At 51.0% G+C, this 7850-nt stretch overlaps 1 non-coding gene across 1 annotated transcript; it reads right to left on the bottom strand.

Annotated features, from left to right (window-relative positions):
* Nucleotides 1-3974: 3974 nt before the first annotated feature.
* LOC114809892 lies at nt 3975-4112 on the bottom strand. Its single transcript, XR_003757664.1, has one exon. It is a non-coding gene; the product is annotated as a small nucleolar RNA SNORA7 (small nucleolar RNA).
* Between the last annotated feature and the right edge of the window lie 3738 nt (nt 4113-7850).

Below are 7850 nucleotides of genomic sequence, written 5' to 3'. Positions count from 1 at the left end.
ACAGATGAGGTAAATGAGGCACAGAGAAGTTAAGTGACTTGCCCAAGTCACACAGCAGACAAGTGGCAGAGCTAGGATTAGAACTCATGACCTCTGACTCCCAAGCCCAGGCTCTTTCCACTAAGTCACGCTGCTGGGGTGGATACAAGCAAATTGGGTTGGACACAGCCCCTGTCCCAGGTGGGGCTCACCGTCTCAACCCCCATTTTCCAGATGAGGAAATGGAGGCACAGACAAGTGAAGTGACTTGCCCAAGGTCACACAGCAAACAAGAAGCAGAAATAGGATTAGAACCCATGACCTTCTGATTCCTACGCCCATGCTCTGTCCACTACGCCATGCTGCTTCTCTGTAAAATCTCGGCTCTGCCACTTGTCAGCTGTGTGACTGTGGACAAGTCACTTAACTTCTCTGTGCCTCAGTTCCCTCATCTGTAAAATGGGGATTAAGACTGTGAGCCCCACGTGGGACAACCTGATTCCCCTGTGTCAACCCCAGCGCTTAGAACAGTGCTCCGCACATAGTAAGTGCTTCACAAATACCAACATTATTATTAAAATGGGAATTAAGACTGTGAGCCTCACATGGGACAGGGACTGTGTCCAACCTGATTCAGTTGTATTCAACCCAGCACTTAGTAAAGTGCCTGCCATATAGTAAGTGGTTAACAAATACCACAATTATTATTATTATTAATAAATAATATTAGTAGTATTTTAAGCACTGTACTAATCCCTGGGGGAGATACAAGATAATCAGGTTCCAAATAGACCTCACAGTTTAAGTAGGAGGGAGAACAGTTATTGAATCCCCATTTTGCAAAGTGAGGCACAAAGAAGTTAAATGATTTGCCCCAGGTCACACAGCAGTCAAATGGCGGGGCTGAAATTAGAACCCAGGTCCCCTGACTCCCAGGCACATGCTCTTTCCACTAGGCCATGCTGCTTCTCCCATTCATTCTTTTATTTGTGTTTATTGAGGATGTCCTGGGAGGCAGACCACTCTGCTGTGCCCTTGGGAGCACGTGATAAAAGCAGAATAATAATAATAATGTTGGTATTTGTTAAGCGCTTACTATGTGCAGAGCACTGTTCTAAGCGCTGGGGGAGATACAGGGTAATCAGATTGTCCCACGTGAGGCTCACAGTCTTCATCCCCATTTTATAGATGAGGTCACAGAGGCACAGAGAAGTGAAGTGACTTGCCCACAGTCACACAGCTGACAAGTGGCAGAGTCAGGATTCAAACCCATGACCTCTGAGTCCCAAGCCCGGGCTCTTGCCTCTGAGCCACACTGCTTCCCACGCCTAGGGTGGGCCCTACCCTGGTGGAGTTGACAGTATCCAGGAGCGGCTGACTGGAGCTAGAGAGCGACGGCGGAAACAGGAGTTCAACAGGTGGCTGCAATGGCCTGGAAGGCAGCAAAGAGAGAGGAGCAAAGTGGAACACACAAAGGAGACCCATATAATAACCACTGTAGCGTTTAAGTGCTTCTTATGTGCCAGGCACTGTAACAAGCACTGGGGTGGATAGAAGCAAATTGGGTTTTATACATCAGTGTGAAGTGGGGCAGATAGCAGTGGGGTCAGGAACCCAGATCCCCCTTCCAGAGTGCCAAGCGGGCCGGGGGGCTATTCCACAGGCAGCAGGGCCGGGGAGGGAGAATGAGGCTCAGCTGATGGGGCTTATTAGAGGTAGCTAAGATGGGGTGGGGCTGTGTGGGCTAGGAAAGAGCAGGACACAGGAACTTGGTTTTATCTGGGTTGACACCCTTCGGACCCTTCAAACACCCACAACTCCCCCCCTCCACCACCAGCACCAAATAAGTAGTGTGGCCTAATAACCCTGGACTCTAATCCCAGCTTTACAAATCTGCTGTGTGACCTTGGGCAACTCAGTTCTCTGTGTCTCAGTTAGAGCCCTCTGTGGGACATGGATTGTGTCCAACCTGATTAGCTTGTATTTACCCCAGCATTTAGTAGAGAACCAGGCACATAGTAAGTGCTTAATAAATGCCATTAAAAAAGAAAAGACCCGCTAGGCTGGGCTATCCCCAGGTGCCTCTAAAAGAGAGGAAGAAACCCCACCCACTTAAAGCCCAGAGGCCCCTATTTGTCTTCCTGCCCTATATAAAACACTTGATGGGAGGGGTAGCTTTAGTCTGTAACCGGGAAGGAGACAGAGCATGGTCCTCCCTGGGCCCTGGTGAGTGGGGGGCTTCTGTCTTCCCCCATGGTGTGTTTTTTTTTTTTTTGGTCCTGTGAGGGGTTGCTGTTGTGTATTGTATTGATGAGAATTGTGATTTTATTTTGTTTGTTTTAGCATACTGAGGAGGGAGGTGGTGGGATGGGGCATGCAGCAGAGGGAAATGTTGACTTGGCTTTTGAGGCTGAGTATCTACGACTGATATGAGGTGGGGTTCAAGCTTGGCCAGCTGGTAGTGATGCCTTGTGATTTTGACTGTGCTGTAGCTCTAGTGTGTTCATGGTTGTCAGGGGATGGGGTGGGGGTGACTGCTCTGAGGCTGATGGTCTGGGTTTTGCGTGGGGTTCAGAAAAAAGCGTGAGAGGCCCTGTAAGTTTGGGGTGACATCTGTGAGTGGGGTGAGGGTTGTTGGGGTTGGATGGAGGGTCTGGCAGGGCTTGGGGTGACTCTAGGACTTGGGGTTGGAGACGCTGGGCCAGGATCACGGGGTGGGATAGGGACTCTCACTGGGATATGTGGTGAGCATGCTCACTGTCTGTGACTATCTCTGTGTCCAATGTGTGTGTCTCATGTGGCCTTGGAATGGCCTTGCTAGAGCCCAGCTAGTGGGGAAGACTTGCAATCAAAGAACAATCTGGGGCAGCCTGCAAAGTGGTCTTGGAAAACGCTGACTGATGTGGGAGGTCAACACTGCAGTGACTGCAAAGGCAAATGTTTGCTGGGTCACCAGGTTACAGCACACCATTGCCACTAGACTGCACAAAAAACGTTCAGGCCACGTCTCCCCACTCCTCAAGAACCTCCAGTGGCTGCCCAGTCATCTCTACATCAAAAAAAACCTCTTCACCACTGGCTTTAAAGGACTCAATCAACTTTTCCTCTCCTACCTCACCTTGCTACTACAACCTAGCCCACACACTTGGCTCCTCTAATGCCAACCTTCTCAATATACCTCGAGTTCGCCGCCAGTACCTTGCCAGCGTCCTGTTTCTGTTCTGGAATGCCCTCCTTCCTCGAATCCAACGGACAATTACTCTCCCCACCACCGAGGTCTTCCCTGACTAAGACTTCCCTTCCTCTTCTCCCATTCCCTTCTGCGTCGCCTTGACTTGCTTCCTTTGTTTATTCCCCCCTCCCCCATCCCAGCCCCAAAGCACTTATATCCATAACTGTAACTTAATTATATTAATGTCTGTCTCCCCTTCTAGACTCTAAGCTCATATGGGCAGGAAATGTGTCTTGTTGTTAGACTACACTCTCCCAATCGCTTAGTACTTTGTCCACCTCTGAGAACTCCTCCCCTTCCCTTGGGCCCAAGGGCAGGGCAGGAGTGTCTGTCCCCGAAGACGCCTGTTAAAGTGTAAGCCCCATGAGGGTAGGGTTTGTCACTCATGATGCCTATAGATTCTTTTGCTTATAATCACTCTGCTACTCCAAGACTAGGACCATTAGGACCCATTGAGAAGAAGGTTATAACGGTAAAATCTAATCCACTGACTTACCCGGGTTCTGTGCTGGGCTCAAAGCTCATCTGTTCTAGTCTGGTCTTGTATTATGCTGTTTGAGTCGTCTCCAACCCATAGTGACTCCATGGACCCATGTCTCCCAGAATGGCCCACCGCCATCTGCAATAGTTCTGATAGTAGATCCACAGAGTTTGCTTAATAAAAATACAGAAGTGGTTTACCACTGCCTTCTTCCATGCTGTAAAGTTGAGTCTCCACCCTTGACTCTCTCCAGTGCCACTGCTGCCTAGCACAGGTGTTCTGGTTTGTAGCAGATTGCCTTCCACTCACTAGCCACTGGCCAGGCTAGTAATGGAATGGGCAAGCCTCTCCCTGACTTTCCCTCTTGTAGCCGAGACTGGAAGACTACTGAAAACCCTCCAGGTGTGATCCTGAGAGGGGTTAGGTGTTGTAATGCTTAGCAAACTCATCTTTGCCTTCTCCATGAGCTTCCTTTCAGATTGTCAGCTCCTCGAGGGCAGGGATGTCTCCTTTGCTCCTGTACTGGCTCCGACATTGTGTTTATGAGAGAGTCCTCTATTCTCTAGAATGTAAGCTTGTTGTGAGCAGGGAATATGCCTAATGACTCTCTATTCTCCCAAGAGCTTAGTACAGTGCTCTGCACACAGTAAGCGCTCAGTGATACCACAGAGAAGCAACCTGGCTTAGTGGAAAGAGCATGGGCTTGGGAGTCAGAGGACATGGTTTCTAATCCTGGCTCCGCCGCTTATCTGCTGTATGAGCTTAGGCAAGCTACTTAACTTTTCTGCGCCTCAGTTACCTCATCTATAAAATAGGGATCAAAACTGTGAGCCCCATGTGGGGCAATCTGATTACCTTGTATCTACCCCGGTGCTTAGAACAGTGATGGGCACATAGCACTTTAAATACCATTATTGTGGTTATTATCATTGATATCCCCACTTTCCCACCCAGCCAGCCGTGGTCTGGGCAGAGGCTGGTCATGGTGGTGATGGGGGGGTGTGATCTGTAAAACTGCTGTGGTTAGGGGATGTCTACCAATTCTGTGCCATATTTTCCCAAGCGCTTAGTACAATGCTCTGCACACAGTAAGCTCTCAAACTCTGGATTAAGATGAACACAGCATATACGTGAAAGGCACCGCCACGGAGTGGTCAAATCACAGGATTTGGAACCTCAAGAGCTGGGTTCTTGTCCTGACCCTGTCCCTGCCCTGTTCTGTGACCTTGGGCAAGTACCTTAACCTTCCTGTGCCTCCATTTCCTAGTCTGTACAATAGGGGTAAATGCCTTTTCCTCTCTCCTTAAAGCGCGAGCCCCATGTGGATCAGGGACAATGTCTGAGGTGACTACCTTGTGCCTACCACCCTGCTTCGTGCCTGAAATCTTTAGACTGTGAGCTCCTCGTCGAGGGCAGAGAGCAAGTGCCTGTCTAGTGTCATAATCCTCCACATGCTCGGTACGCTGCTGATGAGCACTCAGGACTCAATAAATAACCTGCTTGGGGAAGCTGTGCAGTCTAATGGAAAGGGCCTGGGAATCAGAGGCCCTGGGTTCTAATCCTGGCTCCGCCACTTGTCCGCTGTGTGACGTTGGGCAAGATACTTTACTTTTTGTGCCTGCCTTTCCTCATGAGTAAAATTAGGAACAGATCTAACTCCTTCTTCTACTTAATCTGTGAGCCTGAAGAGGGCCAGTGACTCTCTCCAACCTGATGACCTTGCATTTACCCCAGTGTTTAGCACATAGTAAGTGCTTTACAAATACCTTGACAGATGAGCACCGTCCTATTAACTCCCATAAATTGGATGTCAGTGACTCAGTTCTGGATGGATTCCTTTTCTCTGGCTCCTGCTTGTCCCTGGGCTCCAGTTGCATATGTATAATGTCCGTGGACATGGGTTCTAATTCTGGCTCTGCCACCTGTCTGGTGAGTGACCTTGGACAAGTCACTTCATTTCTCTGCGCCTCAGTTCCCTCATCTGTAAAATGGGGATTAAGACTGTGAGCCCCATGTGGCACAGGGACTATGTCCAATATGATTACCTTCTATGTACCCCAGGGCTTAGAACAGTGCTTGGCACACAGTAAGTGCTTAACAAATAACATAATTTTTTATACTGCTTACTCTCCTTGCCTCTTGGGCAGAGGGAAGGGGGATCTGTGCTGCTGTACATGACATATCTGTATTCATATTGTTGCTCCCTCTCTAGACTGTAAACTCATTGTCGGTTACACTGTTCTCTCCCAAGTATTTGGTACAGTACTCTGCACACAGTAAGTATTCAATAAATGCAACTAACTATATTCACCATGGGCATTAAGCTGGTTCAGTGTGAGCTATTTTCCAGGGACTTGTAGCAAGTTAGGTCCAGCTGTCAAGTGCTTCTCCCCCGACTCCGAGACATCCATGAAAGGTGAGTTGGGGAGTGGGTGGGAGAGGATCAGGGAGGGGGCAGGGGCTACTGAAGCTGCTTACCCTGGTCTTGTTCAGTCCCCCCTCCCCTGCAGAGTGTGGGAGTGGCGGCCGATCTGTTTGTGTCCTCTGTCCCTCACTCACCCTTCCTTGTCCCCTGGTTTTGATGTGAATGGCTCTGCAGGGGAGTTGGACTCTGGCCAGGCCTGGAGGTGGGGATTAGGGGGGTGGTTGGGGATGGAAGGGGCGTATGTGGGGCAAGAAGGAAAATGGGAACACCTTGAGGCCCCAGCTAGGGCTTCAGGTGACTGGAGAAGGGGGCAACAGGAGCTATGGGGCACTGGGCACTAATTTGGGAATGTCGACCTCTACCAGGTCAGCAGATGCTTTTTCCCCAGAGGATGGTGGGCCAGCAAGGACATTTGGTGTCTGTCTACAACAGGTCAGCTGGAGGCTTTTGAATTGACTCTTTGGGGGGGGGGGGGGGTGAGAGAGAGAGATGCATACATCCCACCCTTCAATGAAAGCTCCAGGTCCAGGACACTTGGCTCTGAAGCTGGGACTGGATGACCAGCACCTGCACTCATAAGGGTCCCTGTTGTCCCCAGAGCAGCTGACCTTCCCCTTGGCTCTTCCAGGATGGATGCTTCTCCATCCCCAGTGGACATCAGGACCCTGCAAATCGTCTGGTTCTCTATCTGTATCAGGTCAGTTGGAGCATCTGAATCTGCTTTCCCACCTTCCCCTGACCACCCCCCCAAAAGCACTCACTGCTCTGCTTGGAACCTTCCCCCCCCCCCCGAAATCCTCCACGTGATGTAGTGGGGGGAACCTCTCCCCCCCCCCCCCCCACCGCCCATCCCTCAAAGCTGGCTCTAGGCCCAGGGCACTTGCTTTGGACCCCAGGCCTGGGATTGACTAGCTAAGCCCTACCTTTAGTCAATGGGCCCTGATGTCTCCAGGGGAGCTGAGTGGTGGACTTTTCCAAGCCAGACACCTGGATGCCAATGACCGTGTATAAAAGGAAGTGACCATCTGCCTGTTGCTGCACATTCAAGGGCCATGAGGACTACACCACCTCCAGCACAGACACCAAATGGACCCCAGACTCACCCCACCCTGCCGCCTCCCCAGCCCATCCATTCTCCCCCACCCCCCCCACCCCACCAGTGCCATTTCCTTTGGCTCTAGTCTCACGGGATCCAGCTGCAAAGGCTCCTCAAGGCTTCTCCAAGGTTGGATGGTGATGGCACGTGTGCCTGGGGGTTAAGAGGGGGTCTGAGGGGCAGTGTGAGGAAAGGGCTGACCCTCTCTCAGTGGGGAGGGGGCTTCTGGAAGCAGGGGCTCTTGGCAGTGGCTCTGCCTTTTCCTGACCTGACCGTGGGGCCTGGGCAAGACCTGGGGCCCTTAATTCTATAGACAGGTCAAACCCTCTCCACGGTCCGGTCTGCAGAGCTTCTGCCTGCCTCCTGTCCCTGGATTCCAGGCCTCTCCTTGCTTGAGAGAAGGGGGGTCCCTTGAGGGTGGGGGTTGCAGCTATTTAGGGGCAGGAGTTTTAGCAGAATGGAGCACGGTGTGCGTGTGTATAGGTATGTGTGTGAGGGTGAGACCACGTTATCCCTCTTGGAGGAGTCATTGGGGGATGGAGGGTGGAAGGGATCAGGATAGGTACAAGTGTTTAACCTACAAAGGAAATGGCACGGTACAGCCCCAACCTTCCCTGGCCCCTGTCAGAATGAGCGA

This window comes from Ornithorhynchus anatinus, chromosome 2 (assembly GCF_004115215.2).
Source record: "Ornithorhynchus anatinus isolate Pmale09 chromosome 2, mOrnAna1.pri.v4, whole genome shotgun sequence".
Taxonomy (NCBI): domain Eukaryota; kingdom Metazoa; phylum Chordata; class Mammalia; order Monotremata; family Ornithorhynchidae; genus Ornithorhynchus; species Ornithorhynchus anatinus.
This window is presented reverse-complemented; position numbering and strand designations above follow the sequence as displayed.